Consider the following 26,793-nt stretch of genomic DNA (forward strand, 5'->3'; position numbering starts at 1 on the left):
TAATGCCATCCCTTCCCTTGCTTTCTCCCAGTTTTCCCGTCCCATCCCACAAGTTGTATAGTTCGTTTTCAACATCGTATGCTACTGCTGCATTTATTCATCCTATGCCCCTCTGTTTCTGTGCCCCCCTTGACTACTCAAAGACAGATAAACAAAAAAAGAAAAGAAAAATACAAACAGCAATAAAGAAAAATCTTCTTGATTCCATTTCTCCCAATTATTTTTTATCTCTTTGTGCAATATTCCTTCCTCCAGGTTATGATGTAGCACCCCTCTGGAATTAGGTATATTTTTGAAACACCCTCAGGTAAGGAGTATCAGAGAATCTTCACTAAGATCAACTAAAAGCAGGAAGTAGAATTTTTATGACTCTCCATCAGAAAGAGTTCTGAGCTAAGAAATAAGGACAAATCCCAAAAGATACACATCAAGATATCACACAAAGGATAATGATAAAGAACTTGAGAGCCTACTCTCAGATACTATATGTTTAGGATATAAATGTAAACAAATATAAGTGGCTTATGAACTTTCAGAACAGTTCTACTAATCAAGATATTTGTGTTTGTTTTTATTTGCTTTGAAGGAAGAGAATAGAAATCAGAAAGCATTCCATGAAAAATTCAATTCCCTTATGGCTCAGGAAAACTTCTTGTTTCTTTTCTTGTCACTGTTTTTATTACTATTCTTTATTTTATTATAAATATTTATTTTTAATATTTAGTTTGGGTCTTCTTGAAGCCTAAATTCTGGCAATTACTAGGTCAATGACCTTGGTAAAGTCCTTTTCTTGTTTGGAATTCAGTATTTTGATATGTAACATGAGGGTGAAATAATATCTATCCAGAGATTTGCTGAAAGACTGAAATGAGATTAAGAATAGAAAAGCAGGGCATGCCCCCAGTGGCTTACACTTGTAATCCTAGCTACCAGGAGACTGAGATCCAGGATCTCAGTTTGAAGCCAGCAAGAGCACTAAAGTCTAAGGGACACTTATCTACAATTAAACATATAAATAAAACACAAAATTTAAAAAACAGAAAGTGGAGCTGTGGCTCAAGTGGTAGACTAAAAGCTTTGAGCACAAAAACTCAGGGATTGTACATAGCCCCTGAGCTCAAGCCCCAGGACAGACAAACACAAGAAAAAGAAAAAGCATTTTTGCCAGTTCTGGGGCTTGAAATCAGGGCCTGGGTACTGTCCTTGAGCTTTCTCAAGGCTAACACTCTACCACTTGAGCCACAGCACCAATTCTAGCTTCTTCTGTGCATGTAGTACCAAGGAATTGAACCCAGAGCTTCATGCATGCTAGGTGAGCTCGCTACCAATAGGCCATACTCCTGATCCGAGACTGATAACTTTTTTTTTTTTGCCAGTCCTGGGGCTTGAACTTGGGACCTGAGCACTGTCTTTGGGCTTTCCTCAAAGCTAGTGTTCCAGCTTTTTCTATGTATGTGGTACTGAGGAGGTTGCTCGGCAACCTCTACCATTAGGCCAAACTCCCAGCGGAAGACTGATATTCTTTACAAAACATATTGGTGACTATGTTTTCTTGAATTGCTTACCATGCTCCCAGGCTATGAACTCTAAAGTACTTTCTTCATGAAGGGGATATCAAGGTTCCAAGAATTGCCTGGATATTGGTTCTATAAATATATAAAAAAGCAAAACTGTTCTCCAGGCTATTTGGATCTGATTACCAGGGAAATAAGTAAGGCTTGATTTCAGTAGATGTTAGAGTATAAGGAATATGTTTCATGTAACTAAGACAAAGGGAAGGGAGCAAATAGACAAAAGTAGAGAAAGAAGAGATGAGAGAAACCCAGAAGAGGTAATATAAAAACAAAAGGCAAAATAAAAAAAGAAACTAGAAAAATAAAAACAAAGACTTCACCCACATGTGTCTTATTTAAAAACTTATATTCAAGTCTAATTTTCATAAGTATAAGAACCTCAAATGTAGAAGAGTGGAGTTATTCTTTTTAATATCATTTATGTTTATGCCTGGTCAATGTCAACTCATTAATAATACTTTTTAATTTGTTGGCAAGAAATGATCCTAAGAAATTTTGAGTTGGTTGTCATTGTACATAAGAATTCATATTGTGTGAATTACTGACCACATTTAGATTCCTCATATGTGGGCTTTCTAAGGAAATTACTTTTAAACTGAAATCTGAAGGATAAGACTTAGTTCTGCAAAGAATAGGAGGTAAATTAGTACAGGCAGAGAAAATGACAGGTTTATAGTTCTGAGACAGGAAAGAGTTCAGATGTGGAGTTCATCAAAGAGGCTCAGTGGTTCATCAAAGCAAGCTCTTGATGTAGGCAAAGCTTCATAATAATAATAAAAAAGATCCTTCTCGTTTCCCATATCCCTGTAATTCACACTGACTAATTATTGCTAAGTGTCTTGGGTATGGTCAAGCCAGAAATAACTGACAGCAGTTGAAACAGAGCTGCTATCCATGAAACCAGGCCTAACTCAACTCCTGTGACTGAGGACAAAAATTCAGGAGAATAAGCTGAATGATTCATCATATTTGAATTTATTCAGCATGTCATTGGAGGTCTACCACTAAAAATGTTGGATTTCTTTTCACATTTCCACCATTGTTTTTATTGTGAACATTTTTTTAAAGCAGTTTGTTTATATATCTGGTTTCTATGCCCTCAGCTTCTGAGATTGCTGCTCCTGCTGCCATTATCACCATTGTGGTCACTTCCAAGGCCAGATACCACTGAGTTACTTTTGATTTTTCTGTCATTTATGGAGAACAATAGATTTCCCCCATTGTTCTCTGCAGATAGATCCCATAGTTTCTCCAGTATGTTATCTTTAGTTCATTCTCATGACCACTGACTGTGAAGGTATTTTGCTCAGTTTCTCCATCAAACACTATCACCAGGCCTGGTGGCTCACGCCTGTAATCATAGCTACTCAGGAGGCTAGTATCTGAGGATCTTGGTTCAAAGCTAGCCTGAGCACTAACAGGTTTTTGAGACTCTTATCTCCAATTAATCACGAGAAAACTGGAAGTGGCACTGTGGCTCAAGTGATAGGGTAGTAGCCCTTAGCTGAAGAGTTCAGGGACAGCACCCAGCCTAGAGTTCAAGTCTCATGACCAATAAGAACGAAAAAGCCCCACAGTGTCATCAAATACAATTTTTCCTTCAAATATCTCTCATTTTCAACAAAAGAAATAGATTATGTTTGGAGCATGACCTGGTGGTGGAATGTTGGCCTAGCATGCATAAAGCCCTGGGTTCAATTCCTTGGTATTACATACATGGAGAAAGCCAGAAGTGGGCACTGCTGCTCAAGTGGTAAAGCAGTAGCCTTGGGAAATACCAAGAATAGTGCTCAGGCCGTAGGGAGTTCAAGCCTTAGGACTGGCAAAAAAGAAAGAAAAAAGCGAAAGAAAGAAAATAAAAAATAGCTTAAGTGTGTAGAATAGGAAAAACTTCCCTACATTAGATTTTAAAAGTTCCTTGGACCATTTGAATGGAAACAATTGAAATTAGACTGAGAAGCTAGTTTTTCACTGGTTCAGACTGTGGTTTTGAAAGGAAATAAGATTGGAGAGGTTAGGACCATTTATGGAAAGACTTGAATATCAAGATAATGGCTTTCACACACAGTCTAAAATGTCTGCTCCACTGCCTAATGCATAGCTACTAAAGAACAAATCTGTCCCAACTAGCTCCTTTCCCTATTGTAAAACTTGATGTATTTCCTCCCAGTACACTCAGTACTTTCCTAAGTCTTTGCCTAAAAATGCCTTTATAGGAAGCATAGAGCTCCAGCGCAGTATTTGGATAAATGTATCAGAACAGCAACAACAAAGCCAAATAGTTATTATTCTTACCTTAGATTACAAATAGTCACCATCCATATACAAGTGATAGCTTGGGAAATAAGGTGTTTTTTTTTTCTTTTGCCAGTCCTGGGACTTGAACTCAGGGCCTGGGCACTGAGCTTTTCTCAGCACCACTTCCGGCTTCTTCTGTTTATGTGGTACCAAAGAATCAAACCCTGGTCTTCATGTATGCTAGGCAAGCATTCTTACCACTAGGCCATACTCTCAGCTCGTAAAGTGGTTTTAGCACAGGAAGAAAGGATAGCACTTCCTCATCTATTCTTAACTTAGGCTTCTCTTGTCTGAAATATATAAAAGCACATGTGAAGAGAACATAAGGCACAGCTGTCTGCTCTTCATCACTGCAGGCGCTCACATCTGGCAGTTCCCATTGGCAACATGTCTCTGTGCTGTCCCTTCTTTCTCACACACATCTGCTTTGGAGGGGCGATGTGGGTGAAATAAAGTTTCTAAGCAAGTAGGGTGGGCCTAGCAACAGAGGACTTCAAAGGACAAGCTATCTTCCTTTCTCCTGATGTTGGATTCCAAAGACTTAAATTGGTCCTCTCAGGAAGCCAGCACCAGTTTTCTCCTTTACAGAAAAGCTGCAGCCCTTTAAAGACATGTAGCAATTCACTTTGGTATGTATGGGGGTGGGGAGAGGGAAGCAGCTGATCTTTAAGGTAGAACAAATATCTGTGCAATGTTCTTGTGCCTCCTCCAGGGGACTTAGCTATTGACAGTTTTTGACTTCCTTCTGCAGCAATGTTGACAGTCATGAAAGGAAAACTATGGTTTCATAAAAAGTGCCCAATCGAGTCTGGTGCTAGTGGCTCAAACCTGTGATCCCAGCTACTCAGGAGGCTAAGTTTGAAGGATTGATCATGGTTTGAATCGAGCCCGGGCAAGAAAGTCTATAAGTATCTTATCTCGAAATACCCACCAAAAAGCCAGATGTAGAGCTATGGCTCAAATGATTTAAAAAAAAAAAAAAAAAAAAAAAGCTCAGGGACAGCACCTAGGCCCTGAGTTCAAGTCCCAGCACCACTTCCCCAGCCTCCATACACAAAGTACCTAATAGAAAGCTTATATTTTTCTTGCTTTCTAGCCTTTTGTCTTGTCTTCCTCAGGCTTGCTGACATCAGACTTCTTTGGTATTATGTGTAGTAGTGGTAGAGAACAAAGTACCTTGGAACTTGTTATAAAACCTTTGGGGTTTGAACTTATAGTCTTGTAACTTGTTAGGAGCTCTATCACTTGAGCCATACCCCTAGCACTAACTGATCTAATGCATTCTTTTGTATTTAGTTGGTTGTGGTGCTTGTACTCTGGGCCTTGGCACTGTCCCTGAGTTCTTCAGCTCAAGGCTAATGTTCTACCACTTTGAGCCAGAGCATCACTTCAGGTTTTCTGGTGGTTAATTGGATAAGAGTCTCACATACTTTCATGCTTGGGCTGGCTTTGAACTGAGATCCTCAGATCTCAGCCTTCTGAGTAGTTAGGGTTACAAGCAGGAGCCACCAGCACCTGGCTTGGTCTAGTGTATTATTCATGTTGAGTTTCAAGATTTGTATCTGAGGCTAGCCTCAAACAGAGATCCTCCTATTATCACCTCCATTTTAGCTACAATACAGGCATATACCACCACAGCTCAGCCTACTCTTTACTGTTATATGAAGAAAAATGTCCCTGGAAGAATATGGGTTGATTTCAAAAGTCATATTTATGATATTGGAGGAACAGTTTGAATTTCTCTATGTCATCTTTAAGCAAAAAGGTTCAAATTAAGGAATTATGTTTCTCAAAAGAAAATATTCCTGGTAAATTACCAGAGAGATAGGATTAGGAATAATATTTTAATTGCAAATAATATTCCATATGTTCAAAAAAGTGTTTCCAAAGTTTCTTTGGGATAAGGGATATCTGACACGGTTTCTCCAACATCAACACCCTCACATCTTCTCTGTCCTCCATCCACATGGAACCATTTGTAGGAAGGGCTATACCACCCCTGCCACCTGTACTGTTGCCTCTATCTGGGAAAACTCTTTCCTTCCTTGGTATATTAACTTGTAGCCAGCTCTCTTCTGGAAGGCAGAGACTTTCCTCTTTACTGTACCAGCTACATAGTTCAGTTCATATTTCATTCATTTCCAATGAATGAAAAAATTGTTAAGATATTATTAATAATAGCCCAACACTCATGCATTCAGAATGAGGAGAAATTGCTTTTCCTTTCAGAAGCAAGAAAAAAATATATTCTCATTATCACATGTTGCTGATGGATAATATATTTGTCTTTTCTTGGTTTAATTTCAGCTTAATAATTATCTTGGTAATTTTAAATTGATGACTATTTAGAAAGTTTATTTAAGCTGGGTGCTGTGGTTCATGCCTGTAATCTAAGCTACTCAGGAGGCTGAGATCTGAGGATCAAGGTTCAAAGCCAGCCCCGGCACAAAAAGAATCTGAGACTATTATTTCCAATTAAGCTCTTGAAAACGGGAAGTGGGGCTGGGCTCCATGGTAGGGTGGTAGCCTTGAGCTGAAGAGCTCAGGGACAGCGCCTAGGCCCAGAGTTCAAGCCCCATGACTGACCCCCCCCCCCCAAAAAAAAATTAGGCTACTCCTGCGTAGGCCAAACCTTGAAAGCAGGAAAGCACATGGGAGGACTCTAGAACTGAAAGAAGTCTAAGGGTTGGAACAATAGACTAGGCAAAGACAAATGATGAAATGTTCCATTGAGAGGACATCATAAAGTGGATGGTCAGATAGATCGAGGTCAGAAAACTAAACAGCAAATGTGCCAAATCGGGCCCATCTCCTGTTTGTATAATGACATATTATTGGAGTACAGCTATGTCCACTTTGTTATACAGCATGCCTGCAAGCAGAGTTCAAAAGTAGCTAGAAACCTGAGATACACAGGCAAGACTTGAAGAAAGTGGAATTTTATAGGACTGTCACACTAATCTAAATTCTAAAGTAAAATTAAAGTTTTGGTTTCTAGGCTCTTTCACATCTATATTGATGAGACTCTTTTTTTTTTTTTTTTGGCCAGTCCTGGGCTTGAGCTCAGGGCCTGAGCACTGTCCTTGGACTTTCTCAAGGCTAGAGCTCTACCACTTGAGCCTCAGCACCACTTCCGGCTTTTTTTCTATGTATGTGGTACCGAGGAATCAAATCTGGGTCGTCGTGCATGCTAGGCAAGCACTTTAACCACTAGGCCAAACTCCCGGCCCATTGATGAGACTCTTAAGTGAAAGAACAGAGCATGTGAAGTTTCTTTAATGAAAAAGAATTAAAGCTGGATACTACTTTTTTTTTTTTTTGCCAGTCCTGGGCTTGAGCTCAGGGCCTGAGCACTGTCCTTGGACTTTCTCAAGGCCAGAGCTCTACCACTTGAGCCTCAGCACCACTTCCGGCTTTTTTCTATGTATGTGGTACCGAGGAATCGAACCCAGGTCTTCATGCATGCTAGGCAAGCACTTTAACCACTAGGCCAGACTCCCGGCCCCTGGATACTACTTTGAAAATCTGAAAAGTTTACAGTTTCAATAAAGTTCCAAGGCAAGTTGGAAAGTGTTAGTTTTCTAGTTTGCAGAGAATAAGCTTTCAAGGCTAATTTAGACAGAAATGCATCTCATTGTCTGTCTTTGGCAGTTTTTGAGTCATTATTTATTTTTCCCTGAAGTTCTTTTGTTTCTAGATATTTCAAAAACCAATTGAGGGCAATTATCTTCCATACAATTAAAATAGCTCTTGCCCATCAGCTCTGTAATGCAGCTGTTTCTCCTTAAATCTGGGGCATTTTATAGGATACTGTTTTCCCTTCTAACTAAACCTCTGTCCTATGTGAAAAACTTGCAAATTAGGATTTCCAGCAAACATTTTTCATGGCATTTCAATAGCCCCAAACTGTCCTCAGGTTCAATAAAATATTTATTTGTTTATTTCAGCCATGAACATTCAGCAGAAGTAATGTCTGAGAGTGTTAGATCTAGGAAATTTTACCTAGGAAAGACAACATTTGAGATTATGACCAAACATCTCTCTCTCTCTCTGTCTCTCTGTCTCTGTCTCTTTTTGTCTCTCTCTCTCTGTCTCTCTCTGTCTCTCTCTGTCTCTCTCTGTCTCTCTCTGTCTCTCTCTGTCTCTCTCTCTCTCTCTCTCTCTCTCTCTCTCTCTCTCTCTTTTCTGGGCCTAAGTGCCTAAGCTTGGTACTGTCTCTGAGCTTTTTTGCTCAGATAAATTGCTGACAAAGATTTCCTCTTTTTTTTTTTTTTTTTTTTTTGGTCATGGTGCTTGAACTCTGGACCTGGGTGCTATCCCTGAGCTCTTCAATTCAAGGCTAACACTCTACCACTGAACCACACAACACCATTTCTGGTTTTCTGGTGGTTAATTGCAGAGAAGCATATTACACATTTTGGCATGGGCCAGTGGTGCCTGATATTTGCTCCCATTCCATCTCTTCACTCTGTTTTGTTTTGTTTTGTTTTGTTTTGTTTTCGGTATGTAGAAGCTTTTAAAATTTTTTTTGTTATTGTAAAAGTGATGTACAGAGGGAGTTACAGTTACATGTTAGGTAATAAGTACATTTTAGATAGTGTCACCTCTTCCCTACTCCCAGTTTTCTTCCTCCTGTCCTTACCTATAATACAAATTGTGTAGTTTATTTTCAAGAGTGTCTAATGAGTATCACTGCTGTATTTGTTCACCCCTTGGTTCCTCCATTTCTGTGCCCCCTTTGAAATCTATTTTAAGTAGCTGTGCTAAAGGTTTTCACATCAGCAAGTCAAAATATGAGTACAATGCATCTCAATCAATGTACTTACTCCTTCCATTGTTCTCTCCCATCTTTCCCAATCTCAGACATACCCTCAAGTTATGTAGCTCCATTCCCATACATGTATGTTGAATATAATGACTGTATTTGCCCACTCTTCCTCTCTATTCATCTCTCCCCTAGAAGCTTAATAGTGTATTAATAGCGGTACTTATTTATCAGGTCTTGCTATTATTTCCTGAGCTATCAGGGTCTTAGTCTATGCCTAAATCATGAAGTGTTTCCATATAGTATTTTGAAGTTTCAGCAATTACATTAAGGACTTTGATACATTTCAGTTATTTTTGTGTTTTTTACATGTGAGTATCTAGTTTTCCTAACACCACTTGTTAAAGAACACCATTTACTAAAGAGGTTTCTTTTTCCCCCTCCAATGTATGTCTTTGTTGACTTCATCAAGTCAATAAGCTATAGCTGCATGAGTTTAATATTTATGAATCCTTCATTCTATTCTATTGGTCTACATGTCCATTTTTATACCAGTACCATGTTGATTTTGCTATTATGCCACTGTAGTACCACTTGAAGTCAGGTATTATGATACATCCTCATTACTCAGGATTGCTTTGACAATTTGGGACTTTTGTTATTCTATATGAATTTTAAAATTGTTTTCTGTTTCTGTGAAGAATGTCATACTAGAATTTTGGTGGAGCTTACATTGGATGGTAGGTTGCTTTCAGTGATATGGCTACTTTTAACAAAATTTGTTCTGCAGATGCTTGATCTTCTACATTTTGCTGCTTTTGTGCTTTACAGTTTTTTTTGGGGGGGGGGTTGCCAGTCCTGGCCTTGTGCTCAGGGCCTGAACACTTGAACTTTCTCGAGGCTAGAGCTCTACCACTTGAGCCTCAGCACCACTTCCGGCTTTTCTCTATGTATATGGTACCAAGGAATCAAACCCGGGTCTTTGTGCGTGCTAGGCAGGCACTCTACCATTAGGCCAAACTCTTGGCCCCTTGTGCTTTAGAGTTTTAATTGTAGAGATCTTTAACATATTTAGTTACGTTTATGCCTAGGTTTTCTTTTTTATAATATTGTGAATGGGATTATTTTCCTGACTTCTTTATCAGTATGTTTATTATTGCTATGTAGAAAATCTAGTTTTTGTTGATTTTGTTTCTTGCTACTTTGCTGAAGGTGTTTGTTAGTTCTGTCAGTTTTCTGGCTCAGTGTTTAGAATCTTTTGAGTATAGGATCATATTATTCACAAACAAGAATTTTTGTTTTTTACCCCTGTCTCTGGGTGTTGTCCCTGAGCTCTTCAGCTTAAGGCTACTGCCCTACCCTTGGAGCCACAGCTGCAGTTTCAGTTTTCTAGTGATTAATTGGAGACAGGATGTCAGTGCCTGGGCTGGCTTTGGACCAGGATCCTCAGATCTCAGCCTCCTGAGTAGCTAGGATTACATGCGTGAGGTATTGTGCCTGGCATGTGATCTTTTTAATATATTGGTAAATTTGGTTTGGAATGAGGATCATTATATTTAGCTTTATAAAGAAAATTGGTCTATAGTTTCATTATTTTTTGTTTTGCTGGCATTTGCAACTAACTTAGGGCCTCTGGCTTACTAGGCAAGCAGCCTGCTCCTTGAACCATACCCTCAGTAGTTTTACTTATAGATGTTTTTTCAGAGGGCATCCTCCACTTTTGTGTGGGGTAGCCTTAGACCATGAAGATGGAAATGGTTCATTTTTTTCCTCTGGCTTGTCATTTTGTAGTATCCTTGCTATGTAGAGAGCACAGGGGCAGTGAGTCATTTTCTCTCTAAAGTTCAAACAGGTAAGACCAGAAAAAGCTGTTTACAGGCTGATCCATCCCCTTACTTTCTTCCCATGGCAAATGACTGCTCTGGGCATTTCCTGCCATTGTTTTTCATACCCAGGCCCATCAATGCAGTCAATACTGGAGCCACCACTAAACTGTTTCACCAGTTGAAGACTACCCAGTTCGATGCCCCTTCTCACCAGAGGTGGTGAGGCATGAAAAATGCCTAAGAAAGCTGAGTTTCCAATTTTCCCTGGGACTCTGAAAACATACAAAGCAATCGAACCAAAGAAATTTGCACTGGTAGAGTAAGACATAGGCACCGACTGATCCTGATCCTGCGTACTTCATACTGACTTGGCCTCACTCTGGCTTTGTCTTTCTCGTCTTCCCAGAGGTTGGGCTACAGTTCCCAAGTGTCATCACTCTAGAGTTCCCTCTGTAATGTGGTGGTCCACATTTCCTACCAAGTTAAGACTAGTGTTCAACATCTGTGTCCAAGTCACAAGCTTCTTGAGTCTATACTGATTCTCAGGCTTAGCTAGTAGAGGTCTTTGGGAATTAGTGATATAAAAAATCAGGGAAATCTGCTTTCTCAACCTTAAAGATTTCTTAAGAAGATTTCCTGCCATTTTTCTCCTGAGCAGACTAGAAAGTTAATGGTGGAACCCACCCCTTATGAAGTATGAACCCATTCCAGAGGCCCAAATCTAATCCTTCCAGCACCTGCTGCAGACTGAAGGGATTTTGGTCCAGAAAGAAAGAAAGAAAGAATCTCACCTGCTGAACGGAAGCATATAAAACCCCTAGTAGACAGGATCCAAGAAGAAACACCTCTAGATATATCATAGTAAAAAATCATTAGATCAAAATAACAAGGAATTGATTTTAAATGCTGCTTAACCAAAGCAGGAGCTATATTGCAATGGAAAGAAAATCAGAATCACTGTAGACCTCTCCACACAAACCCTCAATGCAAAAGTCTGGAATGGTATAATCCAAACCCTGAAGATCAACAACTGCCAACCCAAACAAGTGTACCCAGAGAAGTTATCATTTACATTTGACAATGAAACTAAAGCCTTCCATGGCAAACAGAAATCAAAGGAATTCATGAACCAGCATTACAAAGAATACCAAAGGGCTAAATGCAAGCTGAAGAAAATAATCAAAATCAAGGAAACACATCACTAGAAGACCAACCTAATAAGCACAGGAAGAGGAAAGATGCAAAATACAGAAAATCAAGAAAATGGCAAAAACATGACACACCTCTATATAATAACTGTAAACATTAACAGATTCAATTCCCCAAACAAACAGAGTAGCAGACTGGATTAAGGAGACAAGATCCATCCATTTATTGTCTCCAAGAGACCCATATCACGGTCAAGATAAAAACAAACTCTGAGAGAAGGAATAGAAAAAGATCTTCCATGCAAAAGCACCCCACAAGAAGGCAAGAGTAGCCATTTTGATATCTGATAAAATAGACTTCTCATTAAAAGCAGTATGAAAAGACAAAGAAGGTCATTACATATTAACAAAGGGAAAGACCCATAGAGAAGAAATCACAGTGGTCAATATCTATGCACCGAACAGTGGAGCCCTTAAATATGTTAAACAATACTTTTGGACTTACAGAACAAGATAGACCCAAACACAATAATAGTAAATTTTAGCACTCCGAACTAAATGATACCATTATCCAAATGGACTTAGCAGACATCTACAGAGTATTCCACCCAAGAACGATGCAATTCACATTCTTTTCAGCAGCCCATGGAACATTCTCCAAAAATGACCATATTATAGTATACACAAAGAACCTAAGCAAATAAAAGAAGATTGGCATAATCCCTTCCATTTTATCCAACTATAGTGAAATTAAACTAGTTCACAACAATCAAACATACTCAAATACATGCAAGCAAAACTGAATAACACCTGGGTCACAGAAGAAATTAGAAAATTAAGGAAGAAATTAGAAAGTTCTCACAACTCAATGAAAATGAAAAACTCCATGAAAATCACAACTGAACCTGTAGGATACAGCATACATAGGATACAGTGGTGAAGGGGGAAGGTTCATAGCTCCAAATACACACATAAAGAAAACAGAAACGGCCGATAGTTTGGCCTAGTGGTAGAGTTCCTGCCTAGCATACACGAAGACCCGGGTTCGATTCCTCGGCACCACATACATAGAAAAAAGCCAGAAGTGGTGCTCAGGCTCAAGTGGTAGAGCTCTAACCTTGAGAAAGTCCAAGAACAGTGCTCAGGCCCAGGCTCAAGCCCAGGACTGGCAAAAAAAAAAAAAGAAAAGAAAACAGAAACAGGGCTGTAAATGTGGCTTAGTGGTAGAGTGCTTGCCTCGCATGCATGAAGCCCTGGGTTTGATTTCTCAGTACCACATAAACAGAAGTGCTGTGGCTGAAAGTGGTAGAATGCTAACCTAGAGCAAATGAATCTCTGAGACAGTGCCTAGGCCCTGAATTCAAGCCCCAGGACTAGCAAAATGAACAACAAAAAAAAAAAAAAAAAAAGAGAGAAGAAACAGAAGGAGCTCAAGTAAATAACCTCATGATTCGACTAAAACTAGGCGAAGTGGCTCACACCTGTAATCCTAGTTACTCTGGAGGTGACATCTGAGGACTGAAAGTTCAAAGCCAGCCCAGGCACAAAAGAACCTGAAACTCTTATCTCCAATTAACCTCTAGAAAATGGGAAATGGGGCTTGGATTAAGAGAAGGGCAGTAGCCTTGAGCTGAAAAGCTCAGGGACAGTGTCCAGGCTGAGTTCAAGCCCCATGGCCCACAGAAAAAAAATCTGGCCATTCAAGCCCCATGACCCACAGGAAAAAAAAATCAGGCTGGGTGCTTTGGCTCATGCCTGTAATCCTAGCTATTCAGGAGGCTCAGATGTGAGGATCGTGGTTCAAAGCCAGCCTGGAAACTAAACACCATGTAACTCTTATCTCCAATTAATCACTAGAAAATGGTAAGTGGCTCTGTGGCTTAAGGGGTAGGGCAGTAGCCCTGAGCTGAAGAACTCAGGGACAGTACTCATGCCCAGAGTTCAAGCCCCATGACTGACAAAAAAAAAAAAAAGCCGGAAGTGATGCTGTTGCTTAAATGGTAGAGTTCTAGCCTTGGGAAGCCCAAGGACAGTGTTCAGGCCCTGAGTTCAAGCCCCAGGACAGGCAAAGAAAAAATATAAAATGCTTTGAGAAACTAGGAATAGAAGGAACATTCCTGAAAACAATGGAAGTTATATATGGCAAATCAACAGCCAATATCATACTGAATGGGGAAAAAAACTATTTCCCCTAAAATCAAGAACAAGGCAAGGATGCCCACTCTTTCCACTTCTCTTCAACATAGTCCTAGACTTCTTAGTCAGAGCAGTAAGCCAAGAAAAGGATACTAATGGGATCCACATAAAGAAGAAATTTTGAATTATCTGTATTTGCAGATGACACGATCTTATACCTAAAGGACTCAAAAACTTCCACCTCCAAACTCTTATAGCTAATCAACCACTTCAGCAAAGTAGCAGGATACAAAATTAAGCCACAAAAATCAGGAACCTTTCTGTATAATAACAATGTCCAAGCAGAAAGAGAAATCATGAGCTGGGCATGGTGGCTCACATCTATCATCCTAGCTACTCAGGATGCCAATATCTGAAGATTGTGGTTTGAAGCCAGCCCAAGTATGAAAGTCCATGAGACTTTTTTTTGTTAGTTGTAGGGCTTGAACTGTGGGCCTGGTGTCTGTCCCTGAGCTCTTTAGCTTTGTGAGTCTGATCTCCAATTAGATTGGAAAACCAGAAGTGGAGCTGTGGCTCAAGGAGTAATGTGCTAGCCTTGAGTTGAAGAGCTCAGAGACAATACCCAGGTCCACAGTTCAAGCCTCATGACTGACAAAAAGAAAGAAAGAAATCATGAAAACAACCACATTTGCAATAGCCTTGAAAAAATAAAATCCCTAGCAACTAACCTAACCAAAGACATAAAAGACCTTTATAGTGAAATCTATGAAAATCTAAAGAAAGAAATCAAAGAGGACATTAAGAAATGGAAATGCTTTCCATGTTCATGGATATATATAATCAGTATTGTGAAAATGGCCATACTGCCAAAAATGATAAACAAATTCAATGTAATTCCCATCAAAATCAAAGACTTTTTTAATTGAGATAGAAAAAACTCATATGGAACAAAATACGTAGAATAGCCAAAGCAATTCATTTCAAACTCTACTACAAAGCCACAATAATAAAAACAGCTTGTTATTGGCACAAGAATAGGCCAATAGATCAATGGAACAGGTTAGAAGATCCAGAAATTAAATCACATGTTTACAGTCATCTGATATTTGACAAAAGGAGCCAAAGGCATTCAATGGAAAGAACATAGCCTCTTCAGCAATTGGTTTTGGGAAAACTGGGTGGTCATATGTAGAAATCTAAAAGTGGATATCTGCTTGTCACCATGCACTGCACCAAAGACCTCAAGATCAGACCCAAAACTCTGAAACTACTGCAAGAAAGAGTCATTAAGTGAAGTAAGCCAAGATCGGAGAGGCAAATGTATATGTTCTCCTTGATATGCAGAAGTTAGATCTAAAATGCAATGAGACATGACAAAGACACAAAATTCTAGATACTCATAGAGATCAAAAAAGGATAGTCTTAGGAGAAAATCACAAAGGTGCAATACCCAAGCACCTCTTCATATGCATATAAGATAGTATACATACTGAAACAAACTCCAAAGATATGAAACAAAGAACTTTTTCTTAAATTGTTTTTTTTTCTAATGACTGTATTCTTTACCTTATATATATACTGTATCACATGTACATCTGTGGGAGAGCACAGAATCAGAGGGAAAAGGGTGAAAAAGTCTAGCAGTAGAGTACACTGACATTGATGAAAGTAAACTATGCAACTCATGGGTAGAGATGGAAGGGAGGGAATGTAGAGAATGAGAGAACAGATGGTACTATGCAAAAGAAAATATACTTCCTGGTGTGTGTAAAGGTAACCTCACTGTATATCACGTCTAAAACAACGATAATGTAAATTAGAAAAAAAAAAAAGTCTCATGGTCTTTCCTGCCCAGGCTGGCTTTAAACCTTGATCCTCAGGTCTCAGCCCTCTGAGTAGCTAGGAATACAGACATGAGCCATTGGTATCTGGCTTTTTTTGTGTGTGTCTTTTGCTTAAAGAACTATGTGGGACCCCAAGAATCCTCCTCCTCCTTTATTGTCTTGTTTAGAGTCTTACGTTGTCTATTGTTTCTTTTACAGATCTAAAGTTCAAGATTTCTGGATCTCATCTGATTTTTATATACTGTTTATAGCTGAACTCCTGTATTTTCCCATACTGCCTACCTCTCCCTGAAGCCATGCACCTGAAATTTGTAGAGAACACAAGTAAGTTCTGGGTATCTCTAAACCACCGCCTTTCTTCCTTCCTTGTATGAGAAAACTTTTTAATATAGAGAATGAGATAGCCATTTGAAAAAAATGTATACTTAATGACATACATAATATATTCCAATGGATCAGAGATCTAAGCTTATTCATGAAATTCTGTACTAGGAGAAAACATGAGTAGGTCCTAAGTATAATAAAATCCAGAAAAAGAAAAAATTGATAAATATTTAATTTTTAAAAATTTCTTCTGGTCTTGGGACTTTAATTCAGGGCCTGGGCTCTTTCCCTACAGCTTTATGTGCTCAAAGCTAGCACTCTACCACTTGATCCACAGGGCCACTTCCATCCTTTTCTATTTATGTGGTACTGAGGAGTTGAACCCAGGGTTTCATGCATGCTGGGCAAGCACTCTACCACTGAGTCATATTCCTAGCCCAAATATTGATATTTTTAAAGTTTCTTAGAAGAAGAAAAAATTCTGTCATAAGACCTAATGATCTGGGTAAAAAAATATTTCCAACATAGACCACCAGCAACACGCTAATATCCCTAGTAAGTAAAGAATTCTTAAAAATTGATTGGAGGGGGGGCTGGGAGTTTAGCCTAGTGGTAGAGTGCTTGCCTAGCATGCACGAAGGCTTGGGTTCAATTCCTCAGTACCACATACATAGAAAAAAGCTGGAAGTGGTGCTAAGGCTCAAGTGGTAGAGCTCTAGCCTTGAGAAAGTCCAAGGACAGTGCTCAGGCCCTGAGCTCAAGCCCAGGACTGGCAAAAAAAAAAAAAAAAGTTGATTGGAGGGGCCAAGAGTTTGGTCTAGTGGTAGAGTGCTTGCCTAGCATGCATGAAGACCTGGGTTTGATTCCTCGATACCACATACATAGAAAAAGTTGGAATTAGTGCTGTGACTCAAGTGGTAGAGTTGTAGTCTTGGGAAAGTCCAAGGACAATGATCCGGCACTGAGTTCAAGCCCCAGAACTGGCAAAAAAAATTGATTGGAGCTAGTCACCAGCTGCTAACGTCTGTATTCCTAGCTACCCAGAAAACTGAGATACAAGGTGGTTCAAAGTAGCCTGGGAAGGAAAGTCTGTGAGATTCTTATCTCCAATAAACTATGCAGAAAAATCCAGAAGTGGCAATGTGGCTTAAGTGGTAGAGTGCTAGGACTGGAAAGACATAAAGATTGGAAAAGAATTCTTGTTCTTAAAAATTGGTGGTGCGGCGGGTGGGGGGGAGATTGGGGAAGAGAGAAGGGAAGGGAAATTACACGAGAAGACTTCCCATATGTGTGCCAAAAATATACAAATTGCCTATGAAATATTGTGCCAACACGGGCCAGGAGTTTGGCCTAGTGGTAGTGGGCTTGCCTAGCATGCACGAAGACCCGGGTTCGATTCCTCAGTACCACATACATAGCAAAAAGCCAGAAGTGGTGCTGAGGCTCAAGTGATAGAGTGCTAGCCTTGAGAAAGTCCAAGGACAGTGCTCAGGCCCTGAGCCTAAGCCCAGGACTGGCAAAAAAAAAAAAAAAAAAAGCAAGAAATATTGTGCCAACTCACTCATAATTAGTGACACCAGTGAAAACAACACTGAGATCTAATTTCTTACTCAAGTTGACAAACATAGCCAGGTATCAATGGCGCACACCTAGGTACTCAGGAGTCTGAGATCTGAGGATTGAGGTTCAAAGCCAGCCCAAGCACAAATATCTGTGAGACTCTTATCTCCAATTAACCACCAGAACACTGGAAGTGGTGCTATGGCTCAAGTGGTAGAGCCCTAGCCTTGAGATAAAGAGCTCAGGGACAGTGCCCAAGCCGAGTTCAGTCCCACGACCAACAACAACAACAAAAAACCCTACATATTCCTTATCACCTTATTAATTTCTTACACTTTTATTGAAAAAGCTGGAAGTGGTGCTGTGACTCAAGTGGTAGAGTGCTAGCCTTGAGAAAGCCCAACGACAGTGCTTAGGCCCTGAGTTCAAGCCCCAGGACTGGCAAAAAAACAAGAGGAGTGGAAAGTATATAGGTCTCCTTTAAATCTCTAAATCAGTTCTTTAAAAAAAGTTTTTTTTGCCAGTCTTGAGGACTGAACTCAGGGTCTAAGCACTGTCCTTGGGCTTTCCTCAAGGCTAGTGCTCTAACACTTGAGCCCCAGCACCACTTCTGGCTTTTATATATTTGTGGTACCCAGGAATTGAACCTGGGTCTTCGTGTATGCTAAGCAAGCCCTCTACCACTAGGTCAAACTCCTGGCCCTTAAATAACATTTTTTTAAAAGTAAGCATGGTACAACAGGCCCTGAGTTCAAGTCACAGGATTGGCAAAAAAAAGTGCATTAATAAAAGCCAGTCTTTACCCAAAGAAACAGAAAATATATTATTGATTCAAACTATTTTGTACTTGAATAATAAATAGCAATAACTTATCTGGGCACTTATTGATAAGAGAAAGAGATAGATAGATGTCCTGCCCACAGGACCAGTTATTTGGGGGAACTGAGGGGGACACAGCCTGAAAATAAGAAGGGTGAGAAAGAAGAGCGAGACCAAGCAATATGTTGTCAAGGTCTGTTTATTAAAATTTTTTAGCAGGCTTTTAAGCAGTAGCTAAGAGGAAATAGGGAGGGGGAAGCAGGGCGGTGGTATTCTGCTTGCTGACGTTTACAGTGAGTCTCTACCTATGTAAAATATCTGGTGATCAGATCATTGTGACAATTCTCAGAATAATATGACTCATGAATGTTGCCAGGTGAATGGTGGCCAGTCTTTAAGGTTAAGCAAGGCTTTGAGGGAAATGGCTTCCTACCCAGGCTAGGGTCTCCAACATCTCCTCCCTTTTTGTATAAATTTAAAGGGTGGAAGGCCTGTCTTAGGCTACGTGATGTGCTTCCAAAACCAGGTCCCACAAAGTGATTGGAGGATGGAGCCCCTGTCTTAGGCTTCGCGAAGCAGCTAGGAAGCTTCAGAGCTTAATCCTGTCATTGAGTACTCCATAGCCACTGGGTTGCTCACTGGTTTTGGCATCACGCTATTCCCGTCATAGGCGATTCCACAGCTGCCAAGACCGATGTTTCTTTTGGGCGGAGTTTAGAATGGAGAAATCCAGGCCTATGGAAGGAGAGCCAAGAGGCTCCTCGTAGCCCAAGTTTTTATCAGGATCACGACATTGGAGTCGCTGGTACTGGACTGCCACCACCTTGGCATCAAACATGGCATTTATCTGGGTCTTAATAAAACTCATAATTTTAGAAAAAAAGGAAGGGTCCCAGGGATAAAAGAATAAGCAAGCCAAGCAGCGGGCCCAAAATTGGGAGAAGATAGGGCAGGGCATTCCAGGCACTCCAGATAGGTTTATCGAACAGTTTTCTGCGACGCAGTTCTAGCTCCTCCTGGTGTTTTTTTTTTTTTTTTTTTTTTTAATCCGGTCTCACACTATGCCAGACTTATTGGCATAGAAGCAGCATCTTTCCTGCAAAACTAAACATATACCTTCTTTATTAGCAGTGAGTAAATCCAATCCTCGTCTATTTTGGAGAACTACTTTAGCCAGTGAGTCCACCTGATCCTGGAGGTCTCTTACTGACTGGTAGACTGTTTGTAAATCATCTGCAAGTTGTTGTGAGAGTTTAGAATAGGTATGGATCGAGGTAGTTAATCCTGCAGTTCCAGTACCAACAGCTCCAGCGATCCCTAATCCGACAAGGGGTGGAATAAATTGTACCGCTCTTTTGTGTCCGGGAATGAAATAATCAAAGCTAGGGATGGGAACAGGTTCATTTCCGGGAATGAGCTCAATGTCAGGTAGTAGGGAAGCCATAACACAGAGACCTGTCCAATTGCTGGGCAACTTGGAATGTGCTAAATTGTTTCCACACACAAAAACTTCCAGTACCAGGACAAAGTTCCATTGAGATATTAACAAAGGAACAGTTTAAAGCTATCATTGCGAAAGGGTTTAAAAACACAGGGGGAAGAGAATACTCAGAGAGCAATTTCCCTTTTCCACTACATCATTTTTAATCATGGATACATTATATGATTCTGGCATTGCAAGGGGCCAAGAGGCTCCTAGAGCTAGGCACATCCAACAATCCTGTGCCAGCTGTGTATTTGAAATATTTAGGGCCAAATGGGTGGCTGTTAAAATATCCCACGTCTGGGAATCTATATCAATGCCTCTGGCCTTGGGTAGAAGTAAGGGATGTATCTGTATTTGAGGGACTAAGGAGTCTATAAGATTTTGAATTTTATGTTGAACAATATGTTCCCTAACAACATCAGTTGGACCTCCTCCATCTGAAACGTGGATGGGAGTGTATCTATTCCAACCGGTGTTCTTTCCTATAGGGGCTGTACATGAGGCTTGGGAATATTTTTTATTACTCAAAGGTGAGGAGTTTAAAGACCAATCACCTCTGAAGGTGCCCGAATATTGGGAGTGAGGTATGGTCATAAAATAAGTTTGATTATTATAAATACATTCTTGAAGGGAATTATAACACAGAACATTCATTTGAGTAACATAGGTGCAATCATTGGGGCATGGTCCAGGGTGCCCGTTGGTGGGGAGAATTACCTTTGGCTTTTGTAAACAAACCCAGGACTGAATTGTTCCCCCTGTAGGGGAGGGGGCAGCTTGTAAATAAGCATTATGATTTCCACAATCTACCATCTGGGTATATACTTGCGGTTTTTGGTGATTATTATAACCTCCTCAGCAGGCACAAGGAGATCCATATAGTGTCTCGAGGAGTTTTGTGCGATCAGAGGGTGGTCCAAGGCCTCCGCTCACCATGGGCAGGGAAATGATCAGTAGAAAAGGGGAGCATTTGTAGTGTCATCCTAAAATTAAGCACAGTTACACCTTCTCAGGGGACTCCCTGGATGGATTATATAATTTAACAAGGCGCTCCGGAAGCCATCTGGCGCCATTGTTGTGGGTATCATAAATACATGCATGGCCTTTTCCCCAAATAAGAACTGGATCAGGGCCATGCCATTGGGAAGTTAAGGGATCTTTCCACAATGCCTGGGCATAATTTTGTGCGGTTGTGGGGTGCCACAGACGATCTGCGGCGGAGCGTCCATGTACATCAAGAATAAGATAATTTAAAACAAATAAGGAATGATTAACTATATTTTTTGGATTTCCCAAGGCTGAATATATTAGTCCTTTGCCGGACTGTAATTTAAATATCATATTTTTAAGGGTTTGATGAGCTCTTTCCACAATACCTTGTCCCTGAGGATTATAGGGAATACCCGTAATATGTTTGATTTCCAACTGAGCACAAAATTGTTTAAATGATGCACTAGTATATCCTGGCCCATTATCAGTTTTGATCATTTTTGGCTGAGGCAACACAACAAGGGAGGAAAGGACATGACTAATTACATTTTTTGTAGTCTCCCCTGTTTGAGGGGTGGCGAAAATAAATCCACTAAAAGTATCCACAGAAACATGTACATACTTCATTTTACCAAACGAGGGAATGTGAGTAACATCCATTTGCCAAATTTCTCCTGGAATTAAACCTCTAGGATTAACTCCTATGTGGGGTTCAGGCAAGAGTGTAAACATCCCTTACATTGACGCACAATGTGTTGTGCTTGTTCTCGAGTAACACCATACCTAAGATGTAAGGTATGAGCGTTGAGATGACGGAGATCATGGGCTTTTTGTGCAAGGGATAATGGGGAAGGGTTAAGTGGGGTTTCAGCTAAACCAATTATGCGGGTGGCATGATCTACTTGATTATTTCCCTGAGCCAAGGGTCCAGACAGCCCAGAATGGGCACGAATATGTCCAATAAAGGAAGGCTGGGCTCGTTGAAGAATAATTTCTTGAAGCTCATAAAATAAGGGAGCAGCCCCGGAAGTAGGGCGAATATAGGGAACTATTTCCAAAGATGGCACGGAAAAGGCTATATAAGCGCTATCAGTGAACAAATTAAAGGGAGTATCTAAAAGATCTTGCAAGACCTTTAAAATGACTTTTAATTCCACTAATTGGGCAGATTTTTCTCCCGTAAAAAATGAATATATTTTACCATTAATGGAATAAGCAGCAACTCCGTTTGAGGAGCCATCAGTAAAAACCAAAGCTGCATCCTTAATAGGACTTGATTTAGTTATTTTGGGGAAAACTACAGGGGTTCTAAAAAAAAATTGAATTAGTTTGTCCTGGGGAAAATGGTTATCAATTTTACCTTGAAAAGAAACTAGACCAACGGCCCATGAGGAATCATTTTGCATAAGCCATTGTATTTGTACAGGACTAAACGGGACAATAATAACATCAGGATCTTTGCCAAATAATTTAAAGACTGCTCTCTGCCCAATTGTATAAGTACTAAAAATGGATATGTAGCAAGTATTTTTGAGGATGAGGCAGAGGAATGGACACAATAAAGGGGAGAATTTTGCCAGAATAGTCTGGTAGGAGAAAAAGAGGAGGGAAATACAAGAAAATACAACGGCTTATCAGGGGAATAATAAGAAATATGCTGTTATTTAATAGCTTTTTCAACCAATAGTAACGCTTTTCTGGCTTCAGGAGTAAGTACTCGAGGAGATAATGGGTCTGGATCTCCTTGCAAAACATCAAAAAGAGGCTTAAGCTCTCCAGTGGTTAATTTTAAATAGGGACGGAGCCAATTTATATCTCCTAACAATTTTTGAAAATCATTAAGAGTTTTTAAGGAATCTTTACGTAATTGCATCTTTTGTGACATAATTTTATTAGGGAAAAGCTCAAAGCCTAAAAATAATTGTGGTGGAACTACCTGAATTTTCTCTTCAGAAATTTGAAGGCCACGGGATTGTAATTTAATCATTAACTCATATGCTGCCTCGTAAAGAATGGACTGTTTTGAACCTGCCAAAAGAATATCATCCATATAGTGGATGACATATAGGGTGGGAAACTTGAGCCTAAAAGGATCAACAACTTGAGCAACATACTTTTGACAAAGTGTAGGACTAGTAGCCATTCCTTGGGGCAATACCTTCCATTGAAAATGGGGATTTGGTCCCATAAAATTAGTTACTGGAAGACTGAAGGCAAAGCGCTCACAATCCCGGGGATGGAGAGGAATGGTGAAAAAACAGTCTTTTAAATCTATTACCACTTTATGATATGAATTGGGAATGGCCACCGGAGAGGGCAGGCCTGGCTGCAGAGCCCCCATAGGAACCATCGTCTTGTTAATGGCGCGAAGGTCTTGTAAAAGGCGCCATTTTCCTGATTTTTTTTTTGTATAACAAATACGGGAGTATTCCAGGGTGAAATGGATGGCTCAATGTGTCCAGCAGCCAACTGTTCCTGCACCAACGTCAGGGCTGCAGACAGTTTTATAGAGGAAAGAGGCCACTGGTCAATCCAGACAGGTTCATCACTTTTCCAAGTGATTTTATCCACTTGGAGTGCAGGGGGAGCAGAGGCCTTTATAAAAAATTTTGATAGCCTAAACCAAAGCGATCCACCTTAGGTGAAATATTTACTGGGGCAGGGATTCCCTGTCCTTCTTTACCCAAGCCTTGTCCTGGCAAATACCCCTGTGATAGTATTTGTTGGGTTATAACTTCATTGGGGCTACACATGATAACATTCATTTGTGAAAGGATGTCTCTCCCCCAGAGATTGACCGGTAATCCGGGAACAATAAAGGGTTTAACAGTCCCTGAATTACCTTCAGCATCCTCCCACTGCAATATTTTAGAGCTTTGTAAAGGGTCCTTTGCCTGGCCAATCCCCTGTAGATGGGTAAGGGCCGCTTGTAATGGCCATTTTGATGGCCACAATTTATGAGAAATGCAGGTAGCATCTGCTCCTGAATCTAAAATGCCTGGTTCTGAGGAACCAGGCTGAGAAGCCCCCCTAGCCTCGGTTTTAACCACTGGGGCAGAGAAATGCAAGGGTAAAGACAAGGCTTGTGCAATTCTCTGGCCTGCAGCAATTTTTATAGGCCCAAGGGTGGAACATGCCAAAACTTGAATTTCCCCAGTGTAATCATTATTCACCACGGAGGGAAATATGAAAAGGCCCTGAATAGTAGAGGAGGCTCGTCCCAGGATCAAATAACAGGTATTAGGCAGGGGTGGGCCCAAAACACCTGTGGGTAAAATATAAATCCCTCCAGTAGGAGTTAAAATTGAGTTGGAGGCGGCACACAAGTCCAACCCTGCACTGCCTGGAGTGGCTCTAGAAAGTTGGTCTGTTGGTTTAAAGTGGGCTGAGTCATCGGCTGAATATTCCCCGTGGCCGGTGAGAATGGAATGGGTTGAGGGGCCCGGGGCTGGCCCCTCGGCCCGTTTCCCTGAAGAGGGGGCAAGGCTCTCCCCATAACATCCGTTTTTAACTACATTGATTAGCCCAATGTTTACCCTTTTTACATCGGGGACATACAGTGCTAGGTAAGAAAATCTTGGATTGTCCTGAGGCAACAGGGTAGTATCCAATTGTTGAGGGCACTGTTTGGCAAAGTGCCCAATCTGGCCACATTTAAAACAGTGCTTAGCATTTTTCATAGGTTGTAATACAGATCCTATAGCCAGCTGAACGCCTTGTGTGATTCCCTGAGACAACTTATAAGTAAAGGGATCTGCATCATGGCATAACCTAATCATTTCATCAAGGGTTTTATGTTTTACCTGCCCTCTAAGAATAGCATGGCAGGTGGCATTAGCATTTTCAAAGGGCAATTGTTTTACAAATTTAGTCTCCTTCTCTTCTGGACCCAAAACTCTCTCCGTCATTTCTAGTAATTTGCCTACAAATTCACTATAGGGTTCCTGTGGCCCCTGGATAACCTTGGACAGGGGTGTTGTGATGGATCCTGCGGAAGGAATGGCATGCCATGCAGTGAAGGCGGCCTCCGAGGTCTGAGCCAAAAGGCCAACTGGAAATTTAACCTGTTTTTTTATTGAGTTATATTGGCCAATGCCACTAAGTTTATCCGCATTCCAACTACGAGTGGAAGTCTTTTTTTTTTCATTAATCTTGGCTTGAGCCTGGCATTTATCCAAAAATTCTGCCTTCCAAGTTAAATATTGGCCACGGGTAAGGGTGGCTTGCGCAAGATAATGCCATTCATCGGGAGTAAGATAACCATCGCCTGCAAGAGCCTTAAGCATTGAATGTGTAAAAGGGGCATTGGGCCATAATTGCGAACTGCTGAATTAATTTCTTTAAGGGCCTTAAACTTTCACTTTTTATAGGTGTTAGGGGAATCCTCATCATCACTAGCCTCTTCCTCTTCCACCTCAGAATCGGGGTCTATTTCCTCGCCTTCCTGTTCTTCTCTAATTCCAATGACTGAAGCAGTTTCGGTTTTGGCTCTTGAGCGAGTCATTACAGGAAAAGCCAAAGCGGGCATGGCGCGTCCCTGTTTGGAATAGGTAGATTTTTATGGGGGTCAAAAGCGAAAGTGGTCTGATTAAGGGAATCGTGCAGGGAGGCAAGGCTTACTGAGAGCTGGGAGCATTCTTTTTGTAGTTGGGCTACCTCTCTTAATCCTGCAACATGCTGTGACAAATAATTTTTTGTCTGTATAAGAGCTGCCTTATGGACATCAATGGACAGTGGAGGAAAATAAGCGGGAGGGTAGGGGGGAGGTCCAGAATAAGTAACAGAAATGGGGGCTGGGTGTTGACAACTATTGGCTTGTTGTTTAAAGCTTTCTTGTGGCAGGGATGGCATATCTTTGGGTATTCTTTTAAAAACAGGGAGGGTCAAAGGAACTTCCCTATCAGATTGAACTTTCTGGCTATCTATGGTGGGATCAAAAGATTTCAATAGATCAAGGCATTTGTTATAAGGTTTTTTGGGATTTTCTCCTGTACTGGGCATGGGTATAACTACTGAAGGGCAAGGTGATGGAGGGACAGGTTCCATAGGGGAGTGGAGTGAGGCGGCAGAAGCAGAACGAGAGAGGGGTGCAAGGAAAGCCTCGGCTTCAGAAATAACTTTGGCAGATCCTGGCCCTTCATTTAAAACATCATTAATGAGGTTCCAATAGTTAAATATTCTGGTAGGGACTGCATCCGGCCCCTTTGTGGCAAGGAGCTCATTTAACTCCCTCCCTACCTTTTTCCAGGTAAGAGGATGTATACTGGGTCCACTAATAACAACCCAGGGGCAAGTTTCCCCAATAAACAAGAAAAATTGAACTAAATCCTTTTTCTTAACTCTGACTCCTCTTTCCCTGAGGGAAGCTTTAAGGTCCCGAATAAATTGGGCCTCCTTAGACATAGGATCACCCATCTTAGACTGGGACGGAGAAAAATCTGCTTACTAGAAGAAGGCCTTTCTCATGAACGGTGAGAATGTCTTCTCCAATTCTTTGTCCACTCCCGGGGAGCTTTTTATGTGGATAGTCGTGTCTCCCTCCGGCAGAATGTCCGTCTCTAGGGCCCACGTTGGGCGCCACTTGTGCGGGACCAGTTATTCGGGGGAACCGAGGGGGACACAGCCTGAAAATAAGAAGGGTGAGAAAGAAGAGCGAGACCAAGCAATATGTTGTCAAGGTCTGTTTATTAAAAATTTTTAGCAGGCTTTTAAGCAGTAGCTAAGAGGAAATAGGGAGGGGGAAGCAGGGCGGTGGCATTCTGCTTGCTGACGTTTACAGTGAGTCTCTACCTATGTAAAATATCTGGTGATCAGATCATTGTGACAATTCTCAGAATAATATGACTCATGAATGTTGTCAGGTGAACGGCTGCCAGTCTTTAAGGTTAAGCAAGGCCTTGAGGGAAATGGCTTCCTACCCAGGCTAGGGTCTCTAACAGATAGATAAGAGAGAGAGAGAGAGGGAGGAAGGGAGGGAGGGAGGGAGGGAGGGAAGGGGAAAAAGAGAGAGAGAGAGAGAGAGA

General features: G+C 40.8%; 1 protein-coding gene across 2 annotated transcripts in view; it reads left to right on the plus strand.

The window, feature by feature from the left end:
• Asip (agouti signaling protein) overlaps positions 1 to 26,793 on the plus strand; it is a 145,564-nt gene that overhangs the window by 21,737 nt on the left and 97,034 nt on the right. For both annotated transcript variants that reach the window (XM_090352193.1, XM_090352194.1), the window contains exon 3: positions 15,790 to 15,915. The gene's annotated coding sequence lies outside the window, so the exon portion shown is untranslated. The remainder of the gene's footprint in view (positions 1 to 15,789; positions 15,916 to 26,793) is intronic.

This window comes from Megascapheus bottae, chromosome 18 (assembly GCF_031878675.1).
Source record: "Megascapheus bottae isolate mThoBot1 chromosome 18, mThoBot2.hap1, whole genome shotgun sequence".
In the NCBI taxonomy this organism is placed as follows: domain Eukaryota; kingdom Metazoa; phylum Chordata; class Mammalia; order Rodentia; family Geomyidae; genus Megascapheus; species Megascapheus bottae.